The following is an 11,847-nucleotide window of genomic DNA, read 5'->3' on the forward strand; positions in this document are numbered from 1 at the left end:
TAAATGTTAGCAAAATATCGCTCCTCCCTCTTATTCATAGTATACTACCTTTGTTTTCAGGGCAACAGGTCAGAATATTTGCATATCAGGGATAATTGTTAGCCAGTATTACCATGTGTTATGTGTTTGATAATTTGCAAGAGAATTTGAATTTCTGAACATATCTAAAGTATGTTTTGTGTGGGTTTTTTTTGAGACAGAGCCTCATTCTGTTGCCATGGCATCAGCCTAGCTCACAGCAACCTCAAACTCTTGGGCTCAAGTGATCCTCCTGCCTCAGCCTCCCAAGTAGCTGGGACAATAGGCATGTGCCACCACACCCGGCTGATTTTTTTTTCTATTTTTAGTAGAGATGGGATCTCGCTTTTGCTCAGGCTGGTCTTGAACTCCTGAGCTCAAGCTACCCTCCAGCCTTGGCTTCCCAGAGTGCTAGGATTACAGGCATGAGCCACTGCGCCTGGTCCATTTTGTGTTTTGAAGGAAATAATAATGAAATTAAAAGAGCAAAACATGTAATTTCAGAGAAGAAATGCATGGCGTTTCCTCAAAACTGGAGCAAAATTCTACTCAGCTTATATTTAAAAAGAGAAACTTCAAAATAGCTGGAGTGATTATTGCCTCTGCAGCCTGCATTACTTTTTGTTGTAGTCTTTACTGTTCCTCCTTGGTGATTTGAAAAGAATTGTAGAAGGAGAAATTAGAAGACATCATAAAGAATGCACACCCCAGGTAGTACAAGTTTCTTTAGGTGCCTGGGGACAAATTCTTCCCTCTGTAAATGACAGTGAGACCTAGACCTACCGAGAAAGTCCATGTAAGGGGAAGAAGCATCCTCTGAAGGACTCCTTTGTAGCAGAAGTTGAGTCAAAGGTTTCTCTTTCCCTGAATAAGCCCATATCTCATTCCTTAGGAACTGCTGAGCAAAGCCATGGAAGTAGTTGCCAAAGCCAAACGTCAAAACCTAGTACAAGAATTGTTCTCTTTGCTTCAGCATCTCCCTGAAATAATCAATCCCAGATGTCCTGGAACTTGGCTAGTTTTCCAATATGCTCAGGCGTTTTACCTCACCTCCCCCGGAAACTTGGTGACAATACTCCCTGGATTTTCACTGCCAGGAGCCTGAATTCTTGGCTTTTGAAGTCTCTGCAAAAAAGTTAAAGCAGAACTTGTCCCTGGAAATGGGAGTTAATTCCAAGGTTAAATGATAGTTGCAAGGACCGCAAATAAGATTTTGGTATATAGAAAAGGTGTAGAAAAATCTCAGATTTGGAAGTAAACTTTAAGGTTGTTTACCCTAGCTTTTACCGAAATCACAAATGTATTTCAGTTTTAATCATTTATATATCCATCTCCTTCTAAGTACTAGAAGTACTAATATGTTTAAGATACAGTCCTTTTTGGGAAAACAGACACATATAACCAGATTACAAGTTAGTCTGTAGTAAGCCATTAATAGAAATGTAAACAAAAAAGACAAGTAATAAATTGTGAGGCTAGAAATGTGGGTGGAAACTGTGGCAGGTTTGGGACTGAGTGCAGGGTCTTCAAAGAAAAGTTGAATATCAGCAAGCAAAAAAGAAGCCAGAGGAGAGTATTCCAAGCAGCATGAACAAAAGCATAGTGTCATGGAGATATTTGATATTTCTGAGGAATAGCAAGTGGCGACGAGTAGGAATATGCTGAAGATGAGTTTGGAAAGATAGATTGGGGCTAGATTATGGAATTCTTATGTGCTGTGCTAAGGAGTTTAGGATTTATTTAGTAGAGGCACCCATCAAAGAGTTTTGAGTAGGATATGACATGAGACATGATCAGTTATTGGCTTTATAACATTAACTCTGACAGCAATGGGAAGGATAGTTGGCAAGTAGGGAGAACTAAGGAGACCAGTTAGGAGGCAGATCCAATAGTCCAAGGGAGAGTTGTTGAAACCCTTAATTATCAAAAGCCATAGTAGAAGGAATGCAGAGAGGATGGGTTGAGAAGCAATTTGGAGTCTGTGTTGACAGACCTTGGGGCCAATCAGATTTGAGGTGTAATTAAGGCAGGAATCAAAAGGTAGCTTTAAAGTTTCTAGCTTGGGCAACTGGGTGAATGACAATACTATTAATATTAAATGTAATAGTTTTGGCAAGAGGAATCATCTTAGAGGTGGTCTAGGGGGTCTGAGGAAGATGATTTCCATTTTGGATGTGTTATGTTTGAGGTATGGTATCCACAATACATCTGCTTGGCAACGTCTAGTAAGATGTTGGCTGTATGCACGAGGAGTTCCAGGAGATAGATTCTGAAGCCAATGGAATGGATAAGATAACCCATGGAATATATATATGTGAAACGAGAAGGCTTAGAAAGAACTGTAGAGAACACTTACAATTATTTTGGGGAGAATATAATGTGGTGCTTTGGTAGCAGAAGAGCTGGGGCTCATATTTGAGCTTTCCTACTTACAGTGAGACTTCTTAAGGCTTAAGGCATGCTATCTTTATCTAAAAAATGCAAATATAAGAGCACCCTATTTTAAATGCTTCATTTAATGTGTGGTAAATAGTAGGCTTCTGTAAAATGTTAATTATAATAACTATCATTGTATTATTTAGGGGTTATGCAGAAAGAGGAACTGGAAAGGAGACTCAGAAAGAGTCCTTAGAGAATTAGGAGAGAATAGAAAGGAAATCAAAGGTGGAGAAAGTTTCGAGGAAGGAGTGGCCAATATCATTGTCACAAAAGGCATCATAGGACAGTTTGAAAAAGAGGAAATGCAAATGTCCAGTAAACACAAAAAATTTTCAATCTCACACAGAATTAATAAATTCAAAACACTACCACAATATGATAGATTAAAAATGGTAATAAAATCCAGTCCTGTCAAAGCTTTGGGGAGATCAGGTCTCTTAGTACTCTATGGAACTCTTTGTTGATACCAATGGTGGACATTTTGGGAAAAGTTAATAGAATGTTTAAATATACGTATCCTTTGGCTCTGAAATACCACTTCTAGGAATATTTTTTTTTTTAACATCCTTAAAATATGTATTATATGTACATATATCTGTCTTCCTTGTAGATTTGTTTATAATAGCAAAACAGTGGAAAAAACTCAAATGTCTACCAGTAAAAACACTGGTACATGTTTATGGCCATATAATATAGTCATTCAAAAGCATGGTATAGAGCTTTGAAGAATCATGGAAAAATATCCCAGATATATTGTTAGGGGTAAAAACATGAAAAAACATATATTAATGAGTAATATATATTAATAGTATAACCCATAAATATATGTAAATATGTAGTAAGTGAAGGTAATAATAATTATCTCTGGGACATAGGATTATTGGGGGACTTTCAACTTCTATATGTTTCTGTGTTATTTTACTTTTATTTTTATAAATATTTATGATAAAAGGATGAATTTTTAAAGAGTATGGTATATGGCATATGTGTCAAATATTAAGAGACAGTGCAATGTAGTGGAAAGAGAATGAATTAGAGCCAGATGGCCTGGATTATAATCTCAGCTATGTTATTAGCTGCATGACCTTGGACAAATCACTTCTCAGTTTCCTTATCCATAAAATGGGGATAATAATGTATCTAGTTCATAGGGTTGTTGTAAATGAATTAATGTAAGTAAAACTGCCCAGAAAGATGCCTAGTACTTAGAATGTGCTAATTAGAAATGATGATGGTGATGATTGCAGACGGGAAGAGAATGATGACTAATAAGAAGCCACTATATTGGCCAATAGAAAATCATCAATGACATCACTGATATTTGTGTGAGCTCTATTGGTAAAGAAGACCATTGAGATTACTGTTTGTCCAGTACCTGATTAAACACCTCCGATAATCAGGAACTGACTCATTACCTCTCAAAATGGCCCATTCCATTACTAGGCAGTTCTTATTGTCAGAATGTAGTAGTTAAGGTCAGATTAAATGTAAAGTCAGATTTGTGTTTGAATCCAGGCTTCATCACTTTCTATGTGCCATTAGGCAAGTTACCCTAAGCCTCAGTTTTCTCTAATGAGAATTAGAATAATACCTACAATATGGAAACATAATGAAGAGTAAATGAGATTATTCCCATAAAGCTCTCAGCACAGTATCAGGTATACAGTAGGAGCTCAATAAATATTAGCTATTTTTACAATTCTAGCTAGTCATCCAAACTTACTGGAAGTGTGAAAGCAGGGAGCATCAACTTCATCTCTGTCCCTGTCAGATGTCTCTGGGACAGCTGCATACTGAAAAGTTATTTTGATATAACTTTTGATGAGTCTAAAGCTGTGGAAGCCAACAGAAGGAGCAGGGAAAACCATCCTTTTCTCTTCATAAGAGAAAAAGGAATAGTCCTCCATGTCCATTCACCTTTAGTGATCTACTGTCCTCTTGGTCATGTGAACAAAATGGAACAGCCTCTTCTGGGCTGAGGAGCTGAGGAGGGAAAGTCAAAGGAAAGGAGGATAGAAATGGGACTTTGGGCTGATTACCTCCAGAGAGAACTGCAGCAAGGAAAAAGAAAATAGGTGATATGTTCAGTAAGTTTTGTGTTAGCCAAACTAGTCTTGGGCAGGACTTTAGTGATGAAATTTATGCTTCATGAGATGGATCATTTCCAGGTTGCCACATTCATATTCTTTCCCTATCATTTATTAGGAAATATTGCAACACTGCCTGTATGAAATTAAAGGAGAAAATATTTGGCCACACCTTGGTAGGAATGAGTGACAAACACAATCCAGCATCCAGGTGCCAAGGGGCAGCAGCTTTTCCAAATCAGGACTAGGAATAGCTGGAATAGACAGAGAAGTGAAAACTCGGAATGCTTTAGTTCCCTGACTTTGGGTCCCCCTTTTGGTAAACAGGGCTGCTAAGTGGCAAAGAGCTAGCTCAGGATACCTTGTCTTTAGCAGAATAGTGAGTAGCTCTGCAATCCGAACTCTGCCATGCTGACAAAAATGGACTGATAGGAGGGTATAGATTGTAGTAGGGCAAGGAGAGAAAATGTACTTAATCTTATGGGCTTATTCTGTTACTGGCTTCCTGGAGTGATGCTTGAGGTTCCAGAGCAAATGGTTAGGTTTGGTGGAGCTTGATTTGTCAGTGTTGTCTGCCTTCTGTATGAGTGGGGAAATAGCTGAAGTTCTATCACATATTTGCTATTCAGGTATAGAGAAAAGACCACTGTACTCTCAGTCAAGGTGAAACCTAATAGCTATGTGACCTTAAGTCCCTTAAACATTCTGAGCCTGTTTCCTCTTTATTCATTCCTTCTGTAAACATCTGGTGAGCGCCTATTAAGTGCCAGGTGCAGTTAGAGCTGCAGGTGGTAATAGAGATAAAACATGGTCATTAATCTTAAGGAAACAGCAATCTAGTGCAAGAGACAAACATGAAGAAATAACGAAAATAATGAAGTATAAGTTCTGAAATAGAGGTCTCAGTGCCATGATAGCAGACAAGACAATCTATGAGAACTGGAGAAGATTTCATACAGAGGGTGACATTTGAGCCATTTCTTAAAGGGCAAGTAACAATTCATCCCGATGGAGAAGAGAAGAAGCCATTCTTGGAAGAAGGAACTCTATATGCAAAGGCACTGAGGGGTGACAGAGGGCAGAGTATCACAGGAATGGTAAGTACCTTATAGTTGTTGTACGGGTCAGCATGTCTTAAGGGGGACTGCAAGGAATGCTGATTCCAAAGGATGTGCACTGGTTATGATGGGGAGGCAGAAAGGCTCTGGAGCAGAAAGGCAGAAATCAGTTTAGGGAAAGAATAACTGGGTTAAGTAAAGTGACACAGGACACTTTCCTGAGAGACTTCTCAGGACTTTAATATACAAAATTTATCTGTTGGTATGTTGAGAACAAATCAATTTTTTTAAAAAACATTATTTTGATATACAGAAGTCTTTTTGAAATGGCCAGTGATTTAAATTTTGGTTTAAATAAAACCTTGCACCAAAGTAGAGAAACCAACTAAGGTTTGTTTTTGTTTAAAGCAAAGGGTGTAACCCATCTTTGAACTGAGGGTATACAAGAATGCTTTTGTAGTTTGGTAAAGAATTTGGGCCTCACTTCAGGACATAAAGTCTTTATGAACAATGACTGTCTCAGCAATGAACTATTTTATCTGATCATAGGTACATGACTTCAACACTTCCTTATGAACTTATTTTTCTTTATGATTCATGGTGGTTAAGAGCTATAGTTACGGAGAGCACACGAGCCTGAGTTCCAACCCTAGAACTGCCATTTCCAGCTGTGTGTAATCCTGGTTTTCTTGTCTGTAAGATGGGGATGAGTATATAGTACTTATCTCCTAGTGTGGCTGTGAGAATAGATGAAATAACATATGCAAAGTGCTTAGCAGAGTGCCTGGCCCCATAGTAATCATGTGATAAATAACATATTTTTATTTTTACTGAAACCTGGGCTTTGATTTTATTACCTTCTAGTTACAACATTGGTGCATGAAGTAAATGGAGATATGGGGGCTGGTTACCTTGAAAAGCTACCACCAAGCTGATGTGAAAACATTTTGCTGGTTAACATATCAAAAGTGATCTAGACTCATCAGGTTCTGGAAATATAGATAATATCATAGACAACGTCTGACACAATCACTTAAATCTAAAGAAGTAATATATACTCTATGGAAATCAGTTGTCCTTTCAGTCAACTGAAGATTTCAGGCAAAGGGAATCCTGCCACCTTGTGGTGGGAGAGGAGGAAGCCTGAGGCTAAATCCTAGTTACTATCTATCCTTAGCAGAGTTTCTCCTCTGATTTTATGACGTCCCCGGGCAATTGATCTGTGCCTATTTCCTCTGCTAATTTGGAATCACATTATCTGTTGGTTTACTGAGAAGGAAGCTGAAGTTCCAGATAGCTCTTGGTATTTATACAGTCTGGTAGCAGAGAATGAACCAGTCTTAACTGTGATGTGGGCCGGGCGCGGTGGCTCACGCCTGTAATCCTAGCACTCTGGGAGGCCGAGGTGGGCGGATCGTTTGAGCTCAGGAGTTCGAGACCAGCCTGAGCAAGAGCGAGACCCCATCTCTACTAAAAATAGAAAGAAATTATATGGACAGCTAAAAAATATATATAGAAAAAATTAGCCGGGCATGGTGGTGCATGCCTGTAGTCCCAGCTACTCGGGAGGCTGAGACAGGAGGATCACTTGAGCTCAGGAGTTTGAGGTTGCTGTGAGCTAGGCTGACGCCACGGCACTCACTCTAGCCTGGGCAACAGAGTGAGACTCTGTCTCAAAAAAAAACAAAAAAAAAAAACTGTGATGTGCATAAAAACCCCAAATTGCTCATAAAATTTTGTATCTCATATTTCTAGGAGGGGAATTTTTTTTTTCAGGTAAATAAGAGCTGTGAAAACCACACTTTTTGCAGGCTTGAGGTATACATAGGAGATGACTGAAGAACACTTGATAGAAACTGTTTTGGAGCAGTCTTTTGGATCATATTACTTGGAACTCCTGCTCAATTCCTTTAGTATTAGGAAATCAGAGTCTGGAAATCTTAATGGCTAGAAATAGGAAAGATAGAGCCTCTTTTTAAGACTTACAAGACCTCTGGGCTCAATCTCTGTGCTCATGAGAAGAAATCACCTGAAAATCATGAACTATATAAAAGGTCCTAAATTAGATAGGGTTTCCAGCTGAGATTAAAACCAATCAAGGTAGCTCAGATATCCTTGGTTTGCCATCTGAATCAAGGGAAGAGCTCCCTGCTTTTTAGTAAGAAAAATGCAAGAATCCAGTCCCATTTTGTACACCTACTAGAAGAGTCAGCATTTTGCAGGTTACGGTGTTGTGGTGAAAAAATAGTGATAGTTGCTTCTGGCTGAGTGCAGCCTTCTAGCTCAGATAAGGCAGTGATTTGCTCCAGGAAAGGCAGGGCCAGTTATGGAGCAAGAGAAGGCACGGAACCTTCTCTCCTCTCCTCCCAATGCACAAATGGTTTTCTCTTTTCCTCTAGGTCTTCTATTATCAGTAAATAGAAAACATCTATACAAGATAGCCAACAATAAAAGGCAACCTTGTTGATAATAAAAATTCTGGAACACAAAATATGTTTGCTGACACTGATAGCAATGGCAGATCAAAAGCAGAACAACATTTTTTCACTAAGGACTCTGGAAAAAAAAAGATCCACTTAGCAGCAGCAGCATTACAGGTAAAATACCCAGGAGCCATTAGAAACCAGGCTTCTTCTCTAGTAACTGGGGGGAAAGAAATATTTTAGACACATGCTTTAAGTTATAGTTTCTTATGTCACTGGGACACCATTACCTTCTATTTCCCTTTTTCTAACTCAAATTCTATTCCTTTCAGTTCTGATTTTTTAAAAAAAATTATAATAACTAAGCAGTTTAATTGGTGAACATTTTAATATACTATAATTGACCCTTGAACAACATGGGGGTTAGGGGCACCAACACCTCATGCATTTGAAATCCGCATATTACTGTGGATTTCCCAAAAACTTTACTAATAGCCTGCCATTGACCAGAAGAAGCCTTACCGATAACATAAACAGTTGATTAACACGATTTATGTTTTATGTATTACATATTGTATTCTTACAATGAAGTTAGAGAAAATGTTATTAAGAAAATCATAATGAAAATACATTTACAGTACTGTACTGCACTTATTGATACCATGAAGTTTACGTTGTCTGTTTACAAGAGGAATCTTCTGAAATGACGGCAACTGCAGCCGCAGACGTCAGTCTAGCTCAGGTACATATCAAGCAATTCATCTTTTTCTTATAATATTATGACTTTTCTCAGCTTCTTGGGAGCACTTTCAGCATCATTAGGGGCATTTCCTATGGGTCCCATGATGTTATTTTAGGTTTACAGTATTGCACTAAACACGATGAAAAATACACAAGAACTGTGAGAAATCACTTTTTACTGTGATACGCAATTTACTGGAGAGATGAACTGTTCGTGCAGAGACGATCAGCATCACGTGGCATTTTAAGTGGATACGCACAACACTTGATCTTCAACACCTGAGCTCACCGCAACAGCCACAGGAAGTGGCAATGAAATTATTATAGTAGTACAGTATGTACTGCAGTGAATTTTATGCAGTTATGATTTAATACTGCATATTTATGTTGGATTACATTTTTCTTGACTGCGAATGGCACCACGTGCAGTCTCTGTTTATGTAAGTTTTTATAAATTTTAACTTTTCATGATTTGTGTATATTTTATGGTAGTAAATCATAAAATAGGCTAGTATCTACATATATTTTATGCATTCCTGACATACCTAACTTAAAAAATGTTTTTCAATATTTCTAGACTACAAGGTTCATCTGAGTTTTTCCAAATTGTTTCAAAACTCCCCAAATTTTCCAATATGGTTATTGAAAATAATCCATGTATCCATGTACCCATGCAGTTCAAACCCGTTGTTCAAGGGTCAACTGTATTTGGAAGTGTTTAGTCACAGCCTGTTTGAGGTCATTGAAACTGCCATGTGGGGAATGTTTGATTCTTCTGAAACATTTGCCCTGATCTGATTTACCGAAGTACTCATGTTATTTTACAAATGAAGAAACTAGGGACAAGAGAGATTAAGTAACTTATTCCAGGTCAGCCTGGTAATTATAAAACTGACTTCCTGAATCACAGATGATTACTCTTTCCATTTCACTATGCTGCCTCTACCAAACCGAATTAAAAAAGCTTGTTTCAGGAAAGGAATACTCACTGAGATTGTTCATGAAGAAAATCCTTAGCCATTGAACAAGTGTGTATCTAGGAAAAGAAATTGGCAAAATTGAATTATATTCCTTATTTTCTTTTTCATGTATTCAGAGACAAAGGAGAAATCTCACTCATACTTACACTACAGAAAACTTTTATTAATATATTTCCCTCTTCATCTTTTCTCAGTTATTTGAGCAGATTTAATGCTGCTCAAAGACCCTGTGTCTTTGGGGATCCAAGTGTCTCACTACCAATATCTATATCACTTAGTGCTTACAGAACTACATTTTGGTTTCATTTGTGAAATTATTTTATTTTGGTCATTTGTTCAGTTCTTAAAATCTAATAACCAGTACCTAAGTGTGTAGTGAGTAGTGTTCTGCTGTGGTAGAAGCATATATATACCAATTAATCCTAAGGTTTATCCATTGATTGATGGGCTTTCTCCTGGCAGCTGCCAACTCTCAGATGCATTAGGCTTGGCACTCAGGATATTGCCTGTCTCTACAGTGCTTTTTAACTGGTCACTTGGCCTGTCATTGTTAACATTAGCCCTGTCTGGAGATGGGGCTGCTGTTCTTACCCAGAATATTCTGAATTGACTAAAGTAGCCTCAGAAGAATTGTTGCCATTTTCACATACCTAATTGAAAATGGATTTTCAACAATGTGGTAAAAACAGAGGACCAGAAAGAAGTGGATGTTTAGGCTCCAATTTGGGTGGCACCAAAGTTTTAAAAATGTTACTATTTCATGCTCTTAAGATCTCTACACTGATAAACCTGTATCGATAAAACAGTAACATAACATTGTAAAATAAAATTTTATGGTGTACCTGTTCTTGCACTTGAAATTTGTTTTTAATATTTCCAGTTTTTGTGAGTGTAAAGTTGCTATGTTCTGAGATTTTGATGTTAACATGTTTTATGAAATGGTGGTGAGAATGAACACATAGTTTTAATATCCTTTATCCTGACAAAACAAGTTAGCACCTATGTTGAAAAAAGTTTTTTTTTTCTTTCCAAAGACTTTATCTTTTTAGATCAGTTTTAGGTTCATAGCAACATTGAGAGAAAGCCAGAGATTTCCCATCTTCCCCCTAACCCAACACATGCCTAGCCTCTCCCATTATCAACATCACCCCCACCTCCATACATTTGCTACAATGTAAACCTACACTGACACACCATTAGCACCCAAATCCATAGTTTACATTAGGGTTCACTCTTAATGGTGTACATTCTACCGGTTTGGACAAATGTATAACGTGTATCCACCATTACAGTGTCATACAGAGTAGTTTCACTGCCCTAAAAATCGTCTGTGCTCTGCCCAAAAGTTTTAAAATATAACTGTTTTGGTGAAATTCCAAAGTCTTAAGAAACCACATCAGAAATGTTCAGCACAGTACCACCTAATATAGTTCCATTCTAACTGGAACACTATAAAAGCTACTTTCTAAATTCAATCAGTGGAAATCAGCAATCAGCAAATACTTGATGTTTCTGATAGAGCTGAGTGAATATACACAGCTTTTAAAATTCTTTTGAATTAGCTAACAAGTACTGACATTTTTGAGGTGGGTGAGGGTTAGCTATTTTCTTACCATCTCCGTATCAAGTTAGGAAAAAAAGATTCAAGCCCAGATCAAACTGTTTCACACACAGATTTCAATAAATATTTTTTAGCAAGCATCCAGAGAAAGTTTATGTAACCTGTTCTGTAGGCTCAGTGAAGCCCTACTTATGATTTAGTAAGTTCACCTACCACTTTGCATGAAAGGTCCACTTCAGGCAGGCTTGACAATATTCCAGATAGGATTGTCCTAACCCAATCAGCAACAGCAACCAGAAATTCTGGATTGAAATGGTAGGACGCAAAACCATTTAGGGATCAAGCCTCAGGCACCATGCCACGGGCCTTACTAGATTTTTATTTCCTTTTCATCCAAGGATGAGGAATTACTCTAAAACAATTTAGTCAGTTCACATATCCTGAATACCTCTAGTTTTACCAATGAGAGCCACTACTAGTATCTATTATATCGATCAACAAGCAATTGATTTCAAAAAGACGACCTACTTCACAAATTTA

This window comes from Eulemur rufifrons, chromosome 17, assembly GCF_041146395.1.
Source record: "Eulemur rufifrons isolate Redbay chromosome 17, OSU_ERuf_1, whole genome shotgun sequence".
Taxonomy (NCBI): domain Eukaryota; kingdom Metazoa; phylum Chordata; class Mammalia; order Primates; family Lemuridae; genus Eulemur; species Eulemur rufifrons.